Genomic DNA, 23,749 nt, shown 5'->3' with positions numbered 1-23,749 from the left:
AGTGAAAATTTTATATTCAAATCTTTGTTCTTCTACAGAGCCTCTTTTAGGAATCATATTCATGCCTGTGGTAGTAAATGTATGCTTCTTCCACATCCCATTCTTAACCTCTCAATCCCTTTCTCTCCCTCTCCCTCTCCTATGAACTTCAATACCACTTACCTTCTGTGCTACTTAGTATCTACCATCTTGCTCTTGTAATTTTAGTTTTATTTATTTGTAGCTGTATTTTTTGTGCCAGGCTTGTCATAGCAAAGTACCACAGCCTGAATGGCTTAAACAACCCTTTTATTTTCCCAGTTCTGAAGGTTAGACGTCCAAGATAAAGGTGTACTCAGGGTTGATTTCTGAGGCTTTTCTTCTTGTCTTGTAGGTGACCATCTTCTCCCTATGTCTTCATATGGTCTCATTGTACATGTTTGTTGTAATTTCCTGATGACCTCTGAACCTCCTTTAGGATCATCCTTGAAAAAAGAAGCATGCTTGCAGCCACATGCTCTCTATTGGTCTATTTCTTGCCTGTAGAGACCTAGAAGTCTAACAGTCTTCTCACATTTCATCCTGCCACTGTCCCTTCAGTGCAAACTGGCAGTGTTTTCACTGAGATAACTAATTGTATCTTTAAGTCACACACTGAACCTCTTTGATGAATGCTGCCAGTCACATCCTTGGTGTTTTTTCCAGAGCATGCTTTCTCAGATATTTTTGCAATATGAATAAGCTGAGAATTTTCTAAATCTTCAATTTCTAGTTCCTTTTTGCCTAATAACTACTTCTTCAGTCTGTTTCCAAAATCAGTTATAGTCCAAAGTACTAGTGATCAGGACTTCAACCTAAGAATTTTAGGGAACACAATTCATCATGTAACAGAAGTATTTCATCCTTTCTAAGATTTTAAGTTGGGTGAGAATAGGAGTTATTTGATATATTTCTCTTATCCTACCACCCCTCATTCCTGAACTAATAATTAATCATCCTGATGTGTGATGATGACTGGGAATAATGTTGAACAATTCATTACTTCATGTAAATACTTTTATTATCTGATCATTTTATGTCTCAATTTAGTGGCTTTTGGTTCTTGGTATGACCATGTTAAGGGCTGGTGGGAGAAGAAAAAAGATTATCACATACTTTATCTGTTCTATGAAGACATGAAAGAGGTATGAGCAAGCTACAACTTCTTCATTTTTAAGGAAACCTAAGATTCATCTTTGTATCATGCTTTCTTTTCTTTTTGATCTATAAATATGAGTAATCTGTGCGTGCTAAGTCACTTCAGTCTTTTCAGACTCTTTGTGATGGACTAGACCATTCGGGTATGACCTAAATCTAATCCCTCATGAGTATACAATGGAAGTGACAAGCAGATTCAAAGGAGTAGATCTGATAGACAGAGTGCCTGAAGAACTATGGACGGAGGTTCGTGACATTGTACAGGAGGCAGTGATCAAGACCATCCCACAAAAAAGAAATGAAAAAAGGCAAAGTGGTTGTCTGAGGAGGTCTTACAAATAGCTGTGAAAAGAAGAGAAGTGAAAGGCAAAGGAGAAAAGGAAAGATATACCCATTTGAATGCAGAGTTCCAAAGAATAGCAAGGAGAGATATTCTCATATTCGCCTTCTTCAGAGATCAGCGCAAAGAAATAGAGGAAAACAATAGAATGGAAAAGACTAGAGATCTCTTCAAGAAAATTAGAGATACCAAGGGAATATTACATGCAAAGATGGGCAAAATAAAGGACAGAAATGGTATGGACCTAACAGAAGCAGAAGATATTAAGAAGAGGTGGCAAGAATACACAGAAGAACTGTACAAAAAAGATCTTCAGAACCAAGATAATCACGATAGTGTGATCACTCACCTAGAGCCAGACATCCTGGAATGTGAAGTCAAGTGGGCCCTAGAAATCATCACTATGAACAAAGCTAGTGGAGGTGATGGAATTCCAGTTGAGCTATTTCAAATCCTGAAAGATGATGCTGTGAAAGGGCTGCACTCAATATGCCAGCAAATTTGGAAAACTCAGCAGTGGCCATAGGACTGGAAAAGGTCAGTCTTCATCCTGATCCCAAAGAAAGGCAATGCAAAAGAATGCTCAAACTACAGCACAATTTCACTCATCTCACATGCTGGTAAAGTAATGCTCAAAATTCTCCAAGCCAGGTTTCAACAGTTCATGAACTGTGAACTTCCAGATGTTCCAGCTGGTTTTAGAAAAGGCAGAGGAACCAGAGATCAAATTGCCAACATCCTCTGGATCATTGAAAAAGCAACAGGGTTCCAGAAAAACATCGATTTCTGGTTTATTGACTATGCCAAACATTTGACTGTGTGGATCACAACAAACTGTGGAAAATTCTGAAAGAGATGGGAATATCAGACCACCAGACTTGCTTCCTGAGAAATCTGTGTGCAGGTCAAGAAGCAACAGTTAGAACTGGACATGGGACAACAGACTGGTTCCAAATAGGAAAAGGAGTACGTCAAGGCTGTATATTGTCACCCTGTTTATTTCACTTATATGCAGAGTATGTCATGTGAAATGCCAGGCTGGATGAAGCACAGCTGGAATCAAGATTGCCGGGAGAAATATCAATAACCTCAGATATGCAGATGACACCACACTTATGGAAGAAAGTGAAGAACTAAAGAGCCTCTTGATGAAAGAGGAGAGTGAAATGTTGGCTCAAAACTCAACACTCAGAAAACTAAGATCATGGCATCTGGTCCCATCACTGCATGGCAAATAGATAGGGAAACAATGGACACAGTGAGAGACTATTTTCTTGGGCTCCAAAATCACTGCAGATGGTGACTGCAGTCATGAAATTAAAAGATTCTTGCTCCTTGGAAGAAAAGCTATGACCAATCTAGACAGCATATTAAAAAGTAGAGACATTAGTTTGCCAACAAAGTTCTATCTAGTCACAGCTATAGTTTTTCCAGTAGTCATGTATAGATGTGAGAATTGGATTATAAAGAAAGCTGAGAGCCAAAGAATTGATGCTTTTGAACTGTCATGTTGGAGAGACTCTTGAGCATCCCTTGCACAGCAAGGAGATCCAACCAGTCTATCCTAAAGAAAATCAATCTTGAATATTCATTGGAAAGACTGATACTGAAGCTGAAACTCCAATACTTTGGCCGCCTGATGCAAAGAACCGACTCACTGGAAAAGGCCCAGATTCTGGGAAAGATTGAAGGCAGGAGAAGGGGGCGACAGGGAATGAGATGGTTGGATGGCATCACCAACTCAATGGACATGAGTTTGAGTAGGCTCTGGGAGCTGGTGATGGACAGGGAAGCCTGGCATGGTGCAGTCCATGGGGTCGCAAAGAGTCAGACATGACTGAGCGACTAAAATGAACTGAACTGGACCAGAACCCACCAAGTTCCTCTGTCCATGAGACTCTCCAGGCAAGGATGCTGAAGTGAGTTGCAATTTTCCTTCTCCAGGGGATCTTCACCAACCAGGGGTCCATCTGATGTCTCAGTCTCCTGCTTTGGGAGGTGATTTGTTTGTTTGTTTGTTTTTGTTTAATTCTAGCGCCATCCGGCAAGTCCTCATAACTAATCTACTGTTCTATTAATTCATCCTTGAAACTTGATCTTTTACTTAATCTGCTCCTTTCTGCTAATACCGTCTCCTAGTCTAGGTCCACCAATTGTCTTGATATATTTGAACTAATTTTGCTCCTGTTATTCACTCAGAGAGAATAATCTTCTTAAAATCTGAATCAATGTCCACTCTCTTCTAATAATCTCTCAGTGACTTCTGTCTCTGCTGCTGTTGTTTAGTCACTAAGTTTTATCCGACTCTCTATGACCCCATGGACTTTAGCCCATCAAGCACCTCTGTCCATTGAATATTCCAGGCAAGAATACTGGAGTGGGTTGCCAATTCCTTCTTCAGAGTATCTTCCTGACCCAGGGATGAAACCTGTGTCTCCTGCATTGGCAAATGGATTCTTTAGTCTGGATGAGCCACCGCGGAAGCCCCAGAATATAAAACATTAAGGAAATTTATAGATTTGCACATTATTTAGTCCCTGTCTGTCTCTCCAATCTCTTCTGATACCATTCATTTTCCATTTCTCAAAAAATTGAGCTTACTTGACACATTTTTCCCACTATTTTTAGATTAACCTCTTCTCATGCTTCATGTCTTAGGTGTTACCTCTCCACCGAGCTCTTTCATGTTCACAAGATCAGATAACTTATCTTTTGTCTACTAAAGTCTCTTTTGATGCTGTTGTTATTTTTATAGTATCAACCACTTCTAATTATTTTATGTATATGTTTATTTATGGTTTTTTAGTCTCCTATAATATTATGGCAAGGATATTGAAGAAACAATATAATTTTTATTATGTAATCTCTAAAACATATAACTTTTATTTTTTATTCTTCAGTTTAATCATTAGCATTGAAAATCATTCATTCTACAATTTGATTGAAAACTTATCCTGTCCTGATTATTTAAGCAATTCATTTAAAAAATATTTCTCATCTCTTAAACTGAATATCTCTCAGAGAAACTGTCCACACCTAAATTCCTTTGTATGACTATGAATCATTCATCTCTTATTTGGGAAATCTATTCCACACAGAGCCCCTAAAGAAACTACCTTACCCACCTAAGGAAATCCTCTCTGGCAGATTTTCTAGTCAAATTCTCAGCTTCCCATGCATCCTGTTCAAACCACTTTGCACTTGCCACTCTGGATTATGGGGTGATATATTACACTAATTATGGGACAAGAAGCAACAAATAAAGATTGAAAAGGATAAGCATTATCTTGAAAGAGAAGTTCCCACATTAGGTCATAATAAGGTCTTTGAGCTAAGGAAGTTTTATTTTTGTTGGTTAGTCGCTAAGTCGTGTTTGACTCTTTGTGACCCCATGGACTGAAGCCTGCTATGTTACTCCATCCAGGGGATGTCCCAGGCAAGAATACTGGAATGGGTTGCTATTTCCTATTCCAAGGAATTTGAATCTTCTCAAATATGGGAGGAGAATCTAAATCTTTTGTCAGAAAAAGCTCAAAATTAATCAAGGGTTCCAGTGTCTCGGTCATGAGATCTACCCCAAATATTACCATTCGAGGCCTTTCCCTCACCCCTCCATGTACCTTTCACATGGTAGACTAGTCACAACTGGGGATTCAACTTTCATAGTAATTCTTCCACTTGAAGAATTAGGGTGTGTATCTTATTGCTACCATGTTAAGTTCTGCAGTTATAAGAAATAGATTCTATTAGAGCCACCACCGAAACTCTCTGGTTCTGTTTTCATGAATTGAGATGGATGTCTTAGGAAAGCGAAAGCTCAGATTGCCTTTCTGGCTGATCTCCCCAGTTCACTAGGATTATGGCTCTCTGTTCCAGTCTGGTTTAGAGCGTCAAGAACATTTCCCCAGTGGATAGCGGGGCCCAAGCTATTAGATCTGAATGCAACTCTTTCACTACATCTAACAGGCTGGTCTAGGTCCAGTCCTGATGCACAGAGAAGGAAAGTCACAAGGAATACATTAAATGGATCTCTCCTCTTCATTATTGTCTCTTTCTCTTCCCTACCACTCCCTGGGCTGGAAAGTGCACAGGTTTTTATTTTACTGTCCTCATATACTCAGACTATCAAAATATCTATTTAAGTGTGAGAGGTAGAAAGAATATCTTTTTTCTACTATAAGAGATTTCTCTGAGAAGTATATCTATTCATTATTTTATCAAGATATAATTGACATATAATATTAGTTTCAGGTGTACAACAGAATGATTCAATATCTGTCTACAGTATAAAATAACCACCACAATAAGTCCAATTGACATCCATTACCACACAGAGTTATATATATTTTTTCTCGTGATGAGAATTTTTAGATATACTCTCTCTGTAACTTTAAAATTATAACGGAGTATTATTGACTATGGTTTTTTCCTAGCCTCAGAAAACTTTCAGTTTTTCACCATTGAGTATGTTAGCTCTGGACTTACATGTGGCCTTAATTTTACTGATGTGTGTTCCTTCTCTATTCCCTTTGTTGAGAGTTCTTAATCAAAAATCGGTGTTAAATTTTGTCGAATGATTTACTCTGCATCTATTGAGATGATCATGTGATTATATTCTTGATGTTGTTAATGTGATGTACCACTTTGATTGATTTGCGTATGTTGAAACATTTATGCATCCCCAGAATAAATTTCACTTGATTATAGCATATGATCCTTTTCATGTGCTGTTGAATTTAGTTTGCCAGTATTTTGTTCAGGATCTTTGCACTGATGATCACCAGAAATATTGACTTGTCATTTTCATTTCTGATACGCTCCTTGTCTAGCTTTGTTGTCAGTATAAGGCAGGCTTCATAAAATGAGTTTGGAAGCATTCTCTTAGATTCTACTTTTTGGAAGAGTTTGAAAAATATTCATATTAACTCTTCTTTAAATGCTTGGTGGAAAATCTATTCTTAATATTAGATGTGCTATAAAAAGAAGATAAAGGGGTTTTGAAAATTTCATTTTATCATAATTCTATCTTATCTTAATTATACCTTGCCATGAGATGGCTGGATGGCATCACTGACTCAATGGACGTGAGTCTGAGTGAACTCCGGGAGTTGGTGATGGACAGGGAGGCCTGGCGTGCTACGATTCATGGGGTCACAAAGAGTCGGACACGACTGAGTGACTGAACTGATAGTATCATAGGGCTTCCATGCTGGCTCAGTCTGTAAAGAATCCACCTGCAATGCAGGAGACCCAAGTTTGTTTTATCACCATCTATTATTCTACAAGATAATTCTACTTTTGAAAGTAAAAAATTGAATATTGACCTTTTTTTTTCCATTTTTTGAAACAAAGCTTACCTCTTCCTTTTAGCAGATGGTTGCCTGGTATAATCAAGAATAGGATTCTACACTTGGGAAAGAAAAATGAAAAGGCCATATAAAACTATAAAAATATTTCCTCTGCCACACTGATATGTTTGGATCCTTATAAAATGCACTGCCTACTTCATGACTAAATCTACCTGAAATAATCCTGTTTCTTTATAACATTTTTTAGGATCCAAAGTGTGAAATTTGGAAGTTATTAAAATTTCCAGTTAGTCCTTCCAGAAGAAACTGTGGATAAAATCCTCTATCATAGCTCCTTTGATATGATGAAGCAAAATCCTAGTGCAAATTATACCATTATGCCAAAATTTAGTATGGACCATTCTGTGTCTCCCTTCATGAGAAAAGGTAGCTTTATATACATTATATATTAGCTTCTATACAATTGATAGTAATATTATGGACATTGTTTGTGGGCAGATAAAAATAGTATCAAAGTAAATGGGAAGAGATTAGGTATGTTGGGGAGAAAATTTTATGAAAAAAATTGTTAAAGGAAATAATTCATGGCAACAATATTTATTATTACTGTAAGTCTAACATATAAGACAAGCTTTCTAATAAAAATATTTACTCGAGTCTATGTGTTGATAAGTATGGATTTTGGCACTCAATGATGTATCAGAAGAATAAGTGTTATTTGTCTGAATTATCTAGATAGTTTTCATATTCCCTAAAATTTTTGCTGTGGCTAGTAACTAGCTTAAATGATGTTGGGAATACTAAATTAGTGAAAAGTGAAAATGAAGTCTCTCAGTCGTGTCTGACTCTTTGCGACCCCATGGACTGTAGCCTACCAGGCTCCTCCATCCATGGGATTTTCAAGACAAGAGTACTGGAGTGGGTTGCCATGAAAGAAAATCCAATTTCTTGAGATTGCTTCTATGATTATGATATTGAACTCAATGTGTAGTCAACATTTTGCACAAAATATTCCTTTACTGAATATATGTTGAATTGAATTGTGTATGTGTGTGTGTGTGTGTGTGTGTGTGTGTGTGTGTGTGTATGGTTGGGTGGCATTACCAACTCAATGGACATGAATTTGAGCAAAATCTGGAAGATAGTGAAGGACAAGGAAGCCTGGCATGCTGTAGTCCATGGGTCGCAAAAAGTTGGACACGACTAAGTGACTGAACAAAATGTGTGTGTATGTCTTTGTCCTTATGATGAGATTGATTGATAAATTCTGTTAGTTGTGTATGCATTAGTCATCTTTGCTAAAACAAACAACCCCAAGAATCTCAGTAGCTTAGGGATTTGTTTTTTGTTTAATATTGGTGTGTGCTGGCCAACTGTGGCTGCAGCAGTTTTATTCATTTCTTTTTGACTCTGATTAGTTTTGTTTGACTTTCATGGGCTCTGCCTCTTGTGTCTTCTCTTTCTGAAACCCAGACTGAAAGAGCTGCCCTTTTGTGAGCTATGGCCTCACAAAAGAGAGAAAGATCAAGACAGATGTCGGAAACTTGCCAGGCCCTTTAAAGTTTCTGTTCAGATGTGCTATATACCACATATATTCAAATTCCCTTGACCAAAGCATACAAAAAATCAAAGCCGAAAGTTAATGAGGCAAAGAGGAATCACACAACACATAACAATGGACATAGGTGTAAAATCTTTTTACAGTGAAGAGAGTAAATATTAATATAATCTAAGACAGTTTTGGAAGAACAGATGTTTTGATGAGAACCTAAAAAGGGACTATTTAAGGAAATTGTAATTATAATGCATCAGTACATTCTAGAGATATTTTTAGGAGGTTAGGAACTGTGCAATGGATAAGCCTTGCTGGGAATATCTGGATCTTGGCCAGGTATGATTTTGCCTCCCAGGGGATGTTTGACAACATTTGAAGTCATTGCTGGTGATCATGACTAGGGGTTCGCTGTTGGCTTCCAATGTGTAGGGGCTAAGGATGGTGCTTAAACCTCCCACAATGCACAGGACAACCCCCACATCCTCCCCAGCAAAGAACTGGCAGACTTGAAATATCAACAGTGGAGATATACATAAATAAAATGTCAAGGTTAAGAAGTCCAAGGCCAGATTGACAGTTGTTTTGGCATATTTTCTTCATTTTTTCTCTAAAACTGGGCTTCCAAATGTGTCTTCTTAATTGCCCTGTGAAAATGACATTATTTTTTATCAGATATGCATTATAAATACTACTTCCTATTTCTTCCTTTAAAGTATTAGATGTGGTTAGTATCGGGAAGACTGAAAGAACAATACAATAATAATAAAATAGATTTAATTACATTGAATATCAGTTCAGTTCGGTTCAGTCACTCGGTTGTGTCTGACTGTTTGTGACCCCATGAATTGCAGCACTCCAGGTCTCCCTGTCCATCACCAGCTCCCGGAGTTCACTACGACTCACGTCCATCGAGTCAGTGATGCCATCTAGCCATCTCATCCTCTGTCGTCCCTTTCTCCTCCTGCCCCCAATCCCTCCCAGCATCACAGTCTTTTCCAATGAGTCAACTCTTCGCATGAGGTGGCCAAAGTACTGGAGTTTCAGCCTCAGCATCATTCCTTCCAAAGAAATCCCAGGGCTGATCTCCTTCAGAATGGACAGGTTGGATCTCCTTGCAGGCCAAGGGACTCTCAAGAGTCTTCTCCAGCACCACAGTTCAAAAGCATCAATTCTTCGGCACTCAGCCTTCTTTACAGTCCAACTCTCGCATCCATACATGACCACAGGAAAAACCATAGCCTTGACTAGACGGGCCTTAGTCAGCAAAGTAATGTCTCTGCTTTTGAATATACTATCTATAGTGTTTTATAATAGAATATTCAAAGAATTTCAGAGTTTTCATATGAAAGATCAACATTATTTTATTATTTTAACTACAATGTTTTTATTATGCTTTATTATTCTTAAAGACTAAATAATAAAATAAAGTCTAAAAATTTATAATTTTACTTTATTTTTTAAATTTAAGGCCTGCATTGTTGGACTGGTAAGGAAGATATTTAACGAAATCTTCAAGATAGATGAATTAGACCCAAAATATCCTCTTTAGAAGGCATTATATTCTCTTTGTTGTATGCTTAGAATGGTATCAGCATAATAAAATATCAATGACATTTTTGTGTATTTCCTTAGAGTGTCTACTGTAGTTTCAGGTTTTTTTTTTTTTTTGTAGATTCAGTTTTGAATCGTTTATTAATCATGGTCTTCTACTCTTATAGTTTATACATTAATAATCTAAAACAGTACCAAGTAACTAACAAACATATATTACCAAAGTATGCAATAATAATAATTCATTATTTACTATCAGAGATAAATATCAATAGTGAGTCATCATAGTATCAAGCTCATTAATATTTATTAACTACTTCTTATGTATAAATAGGGCTTCCCTGGTGGCTTAGATGGTAAAGAATTCACCTGCAATGCGGGAGAGACCTGGGTTTGATCCCTGGGTTGGGAAGGTCCCTTGGAGGAGGGCATGGCAACCCACTCCAGTATTCTTGCCTGGAGAATTCCCAAGGACAGAGAAGCCTGATGGGCTATAGTTCATGGGGTCACAAAGAGTCGGACTCAACTGAGTGACTAAACATGTATAAATAACGTATATTTGTATAAATAAAGTAACTTAGATGTAACAAACAATTCAAAAAACTTTAATCCAGGTTTGGAATAAAAGAAAATACAGATAACTAATTGTAAGAAAAGTTAACAAACATTTGGTCCTACTCAAAATGTTCATAAGACATTTGGTCCTGTTCAAAAGATCCACAGGCACTTTTGATCTATGACAAATGATTTTGAATATGACCAAATATAAAGTTGGCTCAGTTGGTAAAGAATCCATCTGTAATGCAGGAGACCTGGGTTCTATCTCTGAGTTGGGAAGATCCCCTGGAGAAGGAAACAACAACCTACTCCAGTATTCTTGCCTGGGAAATCTAATGAACAGAGGACCCTGGTGGGCTATAGTTCATGGGGTCACAAGTGTCGGACATTATTTAGTAACTAAACCATCACTACCAAATATAAAGTAATTTTTAGCATGGTTCACAGACGTTTTGGAAAGGACCAAATATGCCCAAATTTAAAGGACCTTTTAGCATGGACCAGATGTCTAATAGATGTTTTTAGACAAGACCAAATGTCTTGCAAGGGTAAGAAAACAAAAACCAGCCACAATACTAACAGCTGATGTTTATTGAGAACTTACTCTGTACCAAGTACTATGCTATAAAATTTACATGACTTCACTTCAATTGATCTTCGTTCAGTTCTTTAAAATAGGTATTCTTATTTTTCACAATTTTGCTAGTCAGTGGCAACCCACTCCAGTACTCTTGCCTGGAAAATCCCATGGACGGAGGAGCCTGGTGGGCTGCAGTCCATGGGGTTGCAAAGAGTTGGACACAACTGAGCGACTAAACTAAACTAAACTTCAGAGAGTAATTATGCAGCCAACCATACATGCCAAATATGCCCTAAAAGCACTTAGAAGGGATAGCTTAATTTCTGGTCATTTAATCTTTTAAGTCTCAGTTATTCACTCTTATCCTCATATTCCCTCATGAACTTATCCTATATTCACCTTCCTTCATGCTCTCCAATTTCTGCTGTTGCATGTGATTCATGCCTCATGACTATCAGATAATTTAGATAATAATACAATTACAAACATAACTGAAAATCTTCTCTGATGTGGAAATAACAGATGCTCTCAAATTTCGTTCTTTCTGAATATCTGATATAAAATTTGGCAGTCTCCAAGTCTTTCTGAACAATCACCATGATGATAACATGCTTTAGGCATACTCCAATAATATATACAAATCTATTTCTTTGTAAATCATATATTTTTGTATAAATACATTATGTATGCTGTGAAATGAATATATATATTAATTAAAAAGAGATAAATATGGAATAAATAATCCAGAATATATTATTTACCAATTATCCAAAGTACATTTACTGTTAACTAAAATAGTTTTAGAATAATTTAGAATGAGGAACAATGTGATTGAAATGGCTTCATGATTTTTAAAAATATTTTTGTATTTCTTTTTAAAAATTTTTTAATTGGTGGAAAATTGCTTTATAAGGTTGTATTGGTTTCTGCTGTACAACAATGTGAGTCAGTAATAATTATATATATGTTTTCTCCCTCTTGAGTCTCCCTTCCTCCCTACTCCCATCCCACCTTTCTAAGTCATCAAAGAAAGCCAGGCTGGGCTCCCTCTGTTATATAGAAACTTCCCACTATCAGTTTTACACATGATATTGTATATATATTAATGCAACATTTTGATTTGAAAATATGGTTCTAAATTTAGATTATTTGAGTACTTTGCTTCAGTTATTGTAAAGGTGAAAAACATGTTGAAATGTTAAAAAAAAAAAGTAAATTTTTTCCTGTGCTTACCAAGTCAGGTACTCAGCTTTCAATCTTATCTGACATTTAGGACAGGGAAGCCTGGTGTGCTGCGGTCCATGGGCTCTCAGAGTCAGACATGACTGAGCGACTGAACAACAGTGATTATTTAGGAAAAGCGTTTGCTGGAATTTGGTAATAAATTTGTATTGTCATGAAATATGAGGTGTCATTTATGTTGTATTTTTATGGGTCTTATCAAAGAAGTTCAAAAGCCATCAAAGTCTTCGGAAAAATTTTAAATTAGTTAACCCAAATCATGTTTCCCATGTTTTTAAGAGTGTTGATATGATTCCCCTAAATGATACATTTACATTATTTTCACTATTACGATCTTATAACTATAAAGTATTTTCAAAATGCCCTCTTGTTAGTTCACTTTTGATTTATATTTCAGAAAGCCCTTATTTTCTCACTCGTTAACATCAAATGTCTTTGAAATCACAATTGATGGTAACTTTTTGTCATAGAAAGTAAAAATATTGAAAAGATATCTTTAAAGAGAAAGGAAAGTGTAACATTTTTAAAGTTCTACATTCAGTTAAGTAGTTTTCCATGAGATGATGGGAAAACCTTGGTGTATTTAAAGAATTTTTTTATCTCCTTAGAAAGTAAAATTTGTTCCTATTTAAAGGCCTTGTCTTTATACAATTAATTATGTACAAGGCACTCTATTGTCTGCAAACTGGAATCCATTGCAGTGCACAGAGTAAAAAACAAAATAATTGTTATCTATAGCTTAAAATGCTATGTTGTATATTTAAAAGTTGATTAGAGAGATCTTAGACTTTCTTATAACAAAAGAAGTGTAACCATGTGGTGATGGATGTTGACTAGATTTATTAAGGTTATCATTTCACAATATTTACATATAGAATCCTTATATTATGCATCTGAAACTAACGTATTGTTATATGTCAATTATACCTCAATTTTCAAAAAATTGAAAGTGCCACTTAATTCTTTTGTCTTCCTAGAATTACTCTGTTTCTTCATAATTTGTTCACAATATTAAGTCAGATTTGAATCACTCTGTCAAGATGCCCAGGTATAATGAATCACCTTTCCATCAGGCCTCTTTTCTTCATCTGCCTTCTAACTCATACCTGAGTACTCTGGTGATACAGAGCTAAAATATGCCCTCCTCTTAAAAGAGTAAAATGCTTAGTTGCTCAGTCATGTCCAGCTCTTTGTGACCCTATGAACTGTAGCCCGCCAGGCTCCTCTGTCCATAGGGTTCTCCAGGCAAGAATACTGGAGTGGATTGCCATGTCTTTCTCCAGGGGATCTTCCCAACCCCAGGGATCAAGCCCTTGAGTCCCTCATTGCAGGCAGATTCTTTACCCTTTGAACTATCTTGTGATACAGACAAGTATGAAAAAAATAGAAATTTGCTCAGACTTCTGTTATAACCTTAACTGAAGGAATATTTTTACCTTAATAGTTAGTGAAAGAAAGTGAAGTCTCTCAGTCGTGTCCCACTCTTTGCGACCCCATGGACTGTAGCCTGTCAGGCTCCTCCATCCATGGGATTTTCCAGGCAAGAATACTGGAGTGGGTTGCCATATTCTTCTCCAGGGGATTTTCCTGACCCAGGGATCAAACCTGGCATCTCCCGCACTGCAGGCATACTCTTTAACATCTGAGCCACCAGGGAACTCTTTTCAGTTATTGATTATAGAACAACAAATAGAGGAAAATAACATCCTTTAACATTCCGGCAATCCTTTAATAATGGCCCCATATTATTCAATTATATAAGAAGTAATGACTGAATGATCTGTCTATTAATCTGTTATCAGGAAGGTTATTTAATGTAAGCTGATTAAAGAGATTGTGTTAAAAAAAAAAAAGTAAAATCTATACTCAGATTGTTCCAAAAAGAAAAGGAATATATTCATACCATAGAATTGAGACTGCCTTCTACGCCAGAAGTGGTAAATCTTTTCCTTCTTTCCTGGGCAAAGGAAAGTTATTTGTCTGCTGTTTTCAATTACCTATAACTTTCCACACAATAGACACATATCTCTTAAGTTCCCAAGGTATTCTCCTTTGTGGAATCAAATCCTTACCTGTTTCAAAAGTGCTGTTTTGCACCAGATTTTAAAATAACATATTTTATGTATGAAATTTCAAAAATAATTTAGACTGGTTCCCTATTTACCTTAATAATATAACTATGCCCATTGCATTTTTCTTTGTCTTTGATTTGCTTAACTATTTTAAACTACTTAGATTATATATGCAAATAGAAAAAGTATTCTTCCAATATAGAGAAAGCAATATTTTGGGATAAAAAAGCTATTCTTGTGTTTCAGAACAATAAAGAAATTTCACAACCTATTAATGAGCAAATTTATATGCTTTATTGTATATGATTTAATAAAATCTAGAATTTATTTAATTATTAATTGAAAATCTGCATTTAAAGATGTAAAATGTCAGCATACTATTTGGCTGAATGACCTATTTTTGTTATTGGGCCATAACTTATGCCTTTGTTCTTAAGATACCACTGGTAATAAACCAGCACAAAACCCCATGTTTGTTCCCCCTGAAAGGTAAGGAAGATTATCCTTTATATTGCAGAAGTGTGTTACCAAGAAAATGTATTCTTTGTAGAACACATGTCTTTTTAATTAATGAGGACAAAAAACTGCCTGTGTCTTATGTCTTCAAGTCAGAATAAATAATAACTACTTTTGGATTTTGTTTTTGTTTTTCTTGACTATTGTACATGAGCATAGAAGACAGTTAATAATAAAGGAATTCACCGTGGATGCTATAAACTGAGTTTTCAAAAATGTTTAATCCATTTTACTTCCTATTTTGATTTACTTTTGTGAAGTATCCCTCACATTTCTTCACATTACAGGTATTCTTGATAATTATAAGCATTTTACAAACAGAGAAAATCCATTACTATTAATTTAAATGATTTCCCTAAAATCTTGCATTTAGAAAGCAATCAGATTTGCTTTATAATACTAATAACTGACATTTGCTTTTCCAATGCATATCATTGAAATAAAGCAGTCATCATTCCAAATTTTCAATGTCCTTTACTTTCTTCCTTTAATAATGAGTTTTTCCCTTCAAATTTTATTGAGATACAATTGACAACTATCACTGTATAATAAAACATACAGCTTACTTATTTGACTTACATACATCATGAAATGACTATCCCAATAGATTTAGTAAACATCTATCATTTTATATAGATGCAATTTTTAAAAACAGAAAAAATGTTTTCCTTGTGATTAGAACTCTTAGGATTTACTTTTAACAGTTTTCATATATGACATAGTGTTAATTATATTTAGCACGTTGTACCTTATGTCTCAAGTACTTATTTATCTTCTAAGCAGAAATTTGTAATATTTAAATGCCTTCATCCAAATCCACCTTCACCCCCATCCACTTCTGGTAACCACAGAACCGATCTCTTTTTTCTATGACTTTGTTTTCTAAGTAGAGTTGACCTAAACTTGTGTTAATTCATGCTAGACAACACAGCGTCAGTATTTCTCTAGATGTAAAATTATCACCATGATAGGTCTAGTTATGATACGCACCATATGAAGATATTAGATAGCTATTGACTATATTCCCCACACTGTACATTTTATACCTGTTACTCATTTATCATGAAACTGGAAGTTCATGCCTCTTAAACCCCCTCACCAATTTATCTCTCCTCATCTCTCCATCTCTCTACACTCTGGCAGCTGCCTGTTTCTCCTCTATATCTGTAACTCTGTTTCTCTTTTGTTATTTTTGTTCATTTTTTCTGCTTTTCTTTATATCCACAGATGAGAAATAATATAGCATTTGTTTGTCCCTGTCTGACTTATTTCACTTAATACCCTCCAGGTACATCCATGCTGCCTCAAATGGCAAAATTTCATTCTTGTTTATGGCTAAATATTATTCCATTATATATATATAATTGAATACTATTATATATAGCAGTAATAGATAGTGGGATATATATATATATATATATATATATATATATATATATATATACACAGACACACACTGACAGAGAAAAACCCACTGCAAAAAGAGAGATTAAATGATTTCCCTAAAATCTTACATACAGAAAGTAGGGTGATTTGTATTACAATATGTGGCTTTCCCAATGTCCAACAGAACTGGGATTGGAATCTAGGCAATTCTGTTCTGCTCTAAAACCCTACCTCACCCTTGACCAAACTCAGCATTTCATTAATTAGAAAATCAACAGTGGACAAATTAAGAAATATTTCTTAGTCTTTACTGAGAGAAAAGTGGCTGAGATCAGGTTAGAAAGTATCTTTAGGTCTGACCTTCAACCCTAAATCTCTAACATAATTGGTTATAAATGGTGGAGACTAGAAAGTGAAGGGTATTTAAAAATGAAGTCACAGCAAAACTAATCAGAATTAATTACATCTTGGGCAAAGAGTGTGGAGTAAGGGTGTGAGTTGTAATACATTATTCTATACTTTCTATACCTTTATCTCCTATAGACTCACTATATTCAATCTGTCTGAGAAATTTTCAGTTCTTCAGGAAAAGTTAAAAATGTTGCAAAGAATAGCATGAGCCACCTATATGTATAGAAGTCTGAATCACCATTTTGTATTTATTTCTTGGTTAAAGTTCTTTTTTATTTTATGAGCACATTGAGATGTTCATAGGGTGTGTGTTCAGCCAACTATGTCAACTGAATTACTGTCTGGTGGGCTACAGTCTATGGGTTCATAAAAAGTCTGACACGGCTAAGTGACTAGCACATATAGTCAGATGGTATAAATTTAATCCTAGACTCAGATTTTTATTTCTTTAAAAACATGCAATAACTTTAAAGATGTTACTCATCTCAAGTTAATATAAATTTTAGAAATTTCAGGAACTACAGTGTATAATATTAACTTAATTTTATTAAAGAAAAATGAAAATATCATTATTATACCTTGCAAAAGAAAAAAAACACATTTTATTTCATGCAACTAAAGTAAAAGCAGTAATTTGTTTTGTATTTCAAATAGTCATAAAATAACATTTAGACTAGTCTCTGTTGGGATTTCCCTGGAAATTCAGTGGTTAGGATTCTGGGCTTTCACTGATGGGGGCCCAGTTTCAGTCCCTGATCAGGAAATTAAGATCCTGCAAGTCACATGGCCCAGCCAAAAAAAAAAAAAGACTAGTTACTCTTTGATATATGTTTGCCTCATCCAGCTATGAAAGTAAACATTCTCAAAAGTATTAACCATATAACTTATTTTAAAGAAACAAATAACAGTAATTTATTTAAAAATAATTTCTAGTAAAAATCTAGACGATAAGAATTTTAAAAAAAGCAAAACTCTTCTAAGAACTTAGCTATAAAATTTTAATTTCTAAAGATGTTTTAATAAAAATTTATAGTATTTTGATCCATTGATATGCACAAAGGTACTATTTAATCTAAGATGCAAACAAGTAAATATTCATTTTTAAAAACTTATATTGAATAGTATGCTCAATAGGTACTCCTGCCCAACCAACAAACTTTATCAGGCTGAGAATGGGTGAGGTTCAGGTATGAGGTGTGTATCTCCAGAGCCACAGAGGTTGGGGAGGGAGAAATAATGGGATAAATGTTGGGATATTAAAGTATAAGTTAATATGTTAATAGAAAATATCATTTTTACTTTTTGCTGAGGCAGCTTATGAGGACTTGGGCTAAAAGACACACTTCCCTAAGAGAGCTTTTGTTGTTTCTTTTTCAAGAAATGTAAATCACAGGATAAAGTATGGGCAGTAGAGGTAGCTGCTCACTCACCTTTTCCAAGTGTATACTAAAGAAAAGACAGAACCAACGTGTGTCTCCAGTTGCTTCTTTCCCACCTTGCGATAAGAGTAGAAAGGTCTTCCACTCAAGTCCTTCTAATGTTATGGTGAACAAGGTTTACCCTTTGTGTGTGTTTATGTGTGGTGTGTGTGTTGGGGATGGAGTGGGTTTGTACAAATGGAAGAAGAAAATTGGACATCAAGTAGTAGGCTTTATTATTTCCTTCTCCAGGGTCAAGATAAAGTCAGGATTATAAACAGAAACCACAGTGTCAAACAGGACTTTTCCCTTTGGCAGCAAAGATAGTTAGCACTCCTGTAGCACTCATGATTATAACACTATGTATAATACATTCACTATGTATTGTTCTGAAAACTCATTTTTATTAACAATAAGAAGGAAGAAAAAAAAAATGCATGTCCATATCCATAAACTCCAAATCCTTGCCTAACCAAATGAAGCTGTCTTTTATGAGGAAGAAGAGAATATATTTGACTGGTGTCAGTTGAAAATTTAATGTTCATTTTGGTTTTAATAATTGTACCCAACAAGCAACAAGTGAGAAAATCTGCATTTGAACTCAAATTTATCTTGTAGACATTGAATTTCATGATCTCATCACTCTACTATGTTCTCACTAAAGGGTAATTACCAGATTTTGGGTCAAATTAAGGATTAAAGAAAGCAATTGTGAGATTAATTACATGCTGGCATTTACCAAGCACAATTGATTAAATAAAATTAATCTGGTTCCTATATCTAGGACTAAAAACTTTTAATATATTACGTAACTTTATGAGTATTGACATAAATCTAAAAGCCTTTAATTCATCAGAACATCTACCAAGTTCATTGTAAGGGTCAAGATCAGTGCTAGTCTATATCACTAACAAGTGAAGTTTTGAGTGTTATGCACTTTACAGTTCTAGGTGGTACAATTCATATTGAAGTAAAAAAAAAAAAAAAAGAAAAAAAACTAATGTCCTTGAGACCTTAACAGACAATTGGTTTCTGAAGAAGAATAAGCTCCAGGTTTTGCCACCAAGACACTTTAAATTATGTCAAATGAGTGGATTTTTTTTCTTTTGAAGACATCTAAGGAAAGAAGTCTAAATTATTTAAGCTCACTTTTGTATATTTTATTTCCCAATGCCAGTAATTTTTTGTATTTCTTGTTAATATTTCTTTATCCAACAACATTTCTTCACTGTTACCATCTTTTTTCCTCATCAAAGGTGACTGAGGTATATGAGGGTATATAATATTCAGATGAGGGATTTCTCCAGTTCTGAATAGGGAAGTGAGGAAAAACCCATTCTGGCAATGCCTGTCAGTGTAATCTGCCTTCCGAGAGGGAGGAAGAGAGATCTTCCATCAAAGTCCTGCTTTCCTAGGTAGATGAGCTATGATGACACCAAGAATTTCAAGGAAGTGACACTTAACATTATTTCTATCACAGGAGGAAGAAGACAGCCCCATTCTCAGGAATTAAAGGCAAACAAGCAATTTCAAAAAAAGTTTAACTTTTCCTTTAGACTCATGCATTCTTAAGAAGGGTAAGTAGAAAACTATTATGTATGCAGACATTACTGGTATAAGAAAAATGAAACTTGGAGAAAGTAGATAAATATTAGGACATTAAATTTCATGCTCTTAGATCTGATCCTATCACTTCATAGCAAATAGAAGGGGGGAAGTAGAGGCAGTGACAGATCTTAATTTCTTGGGCTCTAAAAATCACTGCAGATGGTGACTGCAGTCATGAAATTAAAAGATGCAAACTCCTTTGGAAGGAAAATTATGACAAACCAAGACAGCGTATTAAAAAGTAGATCTTTGCTGACAAAGATCCATGCAGTCAAAGCTATGGTTTTTGCAGTAGCTATGTATGAATATGAGAGTTAGACCATAAAGAAGGAGGAGTGGCAAAGAACTGATGCTTTTTAACTGTGGTACTGGAGAAAATTTTTGAGAGTCCCTTGGACAGCAAGGAGATCCAATCAATCAATCCTAAAGGAAATCAACCCTGAATACTCATTGGAAAAATTGTCCCTGAACCTGGAGCTCCAATATTTTGGCCACCTGATACGAACAGCCAACTCATTAGAAAAGACCTTGATGCTGGGAAAGATTAAGGGCAAGAGGAGTAGGTGGAAGCAGAGGATGAGATGGTTAGATACCTCACCAACTCCGTGGACATGAATTTGAGCAAACTCCAGAAGATAGTGGAGGACAGAGGAACCTGGCATGTTGTAGTCTATGGGGTCACAAAGAGTTGGACACGACTTAGCCACTGAAAAACAACAACAGCAAATACGGAAAATAAAAAGAAATGTTCTTAAAATATAAATAGAGAGCTAGAGAAAACATCATAATCTGAGAAAAGCGGTCATCACTTTTGCCTGGAGTTAAATATCATAAAGTAAAATGTCCAGTTTCAACATTTCCTCTCAATATCACTTTTAAACTTGATCTTTAAAAAAATTAGAACATTCATTCTGTATTACTAGGTTCAAAAATTGAGGATATTATTTTTATTAACATGTAATGAAAAGTAAAGTTCACTGTGGACATAAGCATGCGTGGCTAAAATTTAGAAGCCCTTTCCCTCACAAATGTGTCTATAAAAATTACATGCATATTTATCATTTCTTTGTATTTACTTTGCATATGCATTTTTTAAAACATAGTACATATTCCTTGTCTTCAAAGAACTTATCTTCTTATAAGATAGATAATAAAAAACTAAAATTTATTAATCAATATCAGGCTATTGTGTAAAAGAAAGCTGCATGATGTTGGTCATTAAGATTGATAAAATGTGCATTGATAGTCCAATCATGAAAGTTTAAATTGAATGAAGCACATAGCTTTGATTTAGCAATTCTAACATTTTTTTTCAAAGTATGAAATATTTTTCTTAATAGCAAAATTCAGCTTAAAACTGGCATGTATAGCATAATACCATTTGGGGGGGCAATTTGTGTAAAACTATTTAGAATATTCTTTAAATACCCAAATATTAATAGCAGTTGTTTCTGTCAGTGAAACTTAGAACAAATTTAAATTCACATTTTATGTATCTTCTAGAATTATCTTGCAATGTAAATATATTACTTAAAAAAATATTTTAAGATTTTGTGTGCCTCTAAAATTTTGTCTTTCCCACTTGAAATAAAATAAAACCTTAATTTTTATTTAACTCTTCATAGAATTTATTTATGTTTTATTTTATTAGACACTTAGTGACATTGGAAGAATTCAAACTTCTTGAACACTTCTGTTTACATTGATTAACGTGTACACAGGGTTAATTTTAGGGAAAAAAGAGTATATGCACTGTGAATCTTTCTTAATCTAGCTCTTTTGTTTGTTAAGCCCACATGACTTAGAAATCACAAGTTGTTTTCTGAACCTGATACTTTACCTAATATTTATAAGATTTTAGATAAATCATTCAGAATTTCTGAATCTTAAAGGCAAAATATGAGCTGTCAATAGATTGAGGATACCTTCAATCAATAATTATTTGCAAATCAGGAAGGCAAACACAATGTCTTTCTTTTTTTTTTCCCAGTGTAGTATCTGGGACATTTTAGGTCTGGTGACTGAATGAATAAACAAATAAATGGACAGATAAATGAATGAATGAAATATAGAATACTGATACAAGTTTTAAAACAAAGGCGAATTTTTATTCATGGTTCTCAAAATACGATCCTCAAACTAATAGCATCAGTAATATCTCTGAGTTTGTTGAAATATTAATAGAACATTTTCAGACTCCATCTTAGACCAAATTTATCAGTAACACTGGGTATTGGGATCCAGTAATTTGTATTTTGTCATAGCCTCCAAAATGATTCTGAAACATGCCAAAACTCAAGAAGCTCTGATTTATGTTGTTTTTCAATTAGTATTAATACTAATCGAAGTTTGATGGTTTTGTTGCAGGAGTGCGGACTCTTCCAGGGGCTGAGAGTGGGCTCTTGACTAGCAATCAGAAATAAGTTGTCTGAAGAGATACAAGTGCTGACAAAGCAAGAGACTTTATTGGGAAGGGGATCCTGGAGAGCAGGGGGGCAGGGGACCCAGGAAAACTGCTCTGCCCTGTGGTTTACAGTCTTGGCTCTTATGGTAATTGGATTCCTTGCCAAGTTGTCACGGGTCAATCTTCTGACTCAGAGTCCATTCTGGTGTCGCACGCATTACCCAGCCAAGTTGGATTCCATAAAGAAGGATTCTGGGAGGTTGATAGGGCATGTGATGTTTTCTTTTGAGCTTTCCCAAATTTTTCCTGTTGATGGTGGCTGGTTAGTTACTTGTTCCTTATCAGGATCTCTTGTCATAAAATAACTCAGGCAAATGGTTGCTATGGCATCTGACCAGGATGGGGCCTTCAGTCAGTGTTTCCCTTAACAGTTTAATTGATAATGCGGTTGCCAGGCAACTTATGCACATCTGAAGTAGGGTTTGCTTGAAATTAACACCTTTTTGCCAAAGTTTGCCAGTTGCATTCCGTGGCATGTTCTGCCATACAGAAATACTTGTATTGTTTCATGTATGTATTAATAGTTAGTTGCCAATATTTAAAAATTTAATATTTGGACATATCACAAAAAGAATCTAGATCTCTAAAAATGCTGCCCTCTTTTCTTCATGAAAAGGATGTGGTAGACCCTTGCCCTTCCAGCATCAGCATCATCAGCACATTATTCTCCCACTAAACTCCTTCTTTGTGTATATGTGACTTACGGAAAAAAAAAAAAAAAAAGGTTGTGGAAATGATTAGAGTGACCGAAAACAAGTGTATTCTGAAACCATCAGCTGTACTCTATTTCTTCTGCCAAAGTGTATCTTTAGTGTATGTTTGTGTAGCTTTGTTTTTTCTGTAATGTTGGAAACTCATGTTTCTTTCAGATGAAAACACACACACAATGACTTTTTATCATGATCAAAATTATTACAAGACACTCTTTAAAAATTGTAGAGAAACAACAAGATTCCCCCTAGTGACCCTTCAACTTCTTTCCCTTTGCTTTTCTCTCTTTGAAGCCATGTAAACCTTTAAATCTAGGTAGTCTCTGACTTTGTTTACTTTTGGCTGCCACCCTGATTCATTTCCTTTCAAGGCTTCCTGCCTCTTCCAGCTGTTGAAGCAACAGGCCCTGCCTCTGTATATGTAGTTCAAGTTTGTATATCTTAACTGCCCATGAAGTCAATGACCACAGCATTCAAATCATATCTTTAAACTTTTTTTTTTTTTTTTAATCTCAGAGACTGAAAGGAGCCTCCCCCAGCTCGTCTTTCCCTCCCTTCAGGACTCCCACCAGGACCCAGGATTCCTTTCGGCAGCTGCACCACCAACTGAAAATGAAAACTGAAAAGAGGGATTAAATCCTGAGGTAAAGTTTTCTTTTTAAATCTCTTTTCTCTGAGTTTTTAATCATGTATCCACAGCACAAAGAGCTCCTTGAATAATTTCTGTTTTGAACATATGTTTATTGTTAGAATGTTTTTGCCCAATTGCCTCAGGAAAAGCGGTATTGTTTATATTGTGCAGACTCTCTTAGTCTTTCAGTGATCCCTTTCATTTTTCTAGGTTCAATGGGAC

General features: G+C 35.2%; 1 protein-coding gene and 1 pseudogene across 2 annotated transcripts in view; both read left to right on the top strand.

Moving 5' to 3' along the window:
• Positions 1-23,519, top strand: part of LOC102178524 — a 38,059-nt pseudogene extending 14,540 nt beyond the window's left edge.
• SULT1B1 (sulfotransferase family 1B member 1) overlaps positions 23,326-23,749 on the top strand; it is a 37,582-nt gene continuing 37,158 nt past the window's right edge. Inside the window, exon 1 of one of the 2 annotated variants that reach the window (XM_013964698.2) lies at positions 23,326-23,540. The gene's annotated coding sequence lies outside the window, so the exon portion shown is untranslated. The remainder of the gene's footprint in view (positions 23,541-23,749) is intronic. The other variant, XM_005681718.3, reaches the window with a different exon arrangement.

The sequence above is a fragment of the Capra hircus genome, chromosome 6 (genome assembly GCF_001704415.2).
Source record: "Capra hircus breed San Clemente chromosome 6, ASM170441v1, whole genome shotgun sequence".
Taxonomy (NCBI): Eukaryota; Metazoa; Chordata; class Mammalia; order Artiodactyla; family Bovidae; genus Capra; species Capra hircus.
The sequence above is the reverse complement of the archived record's forward strand: the minus strand, read 5'-3'. Positions and strand labels throughout refer to the sequence as shown.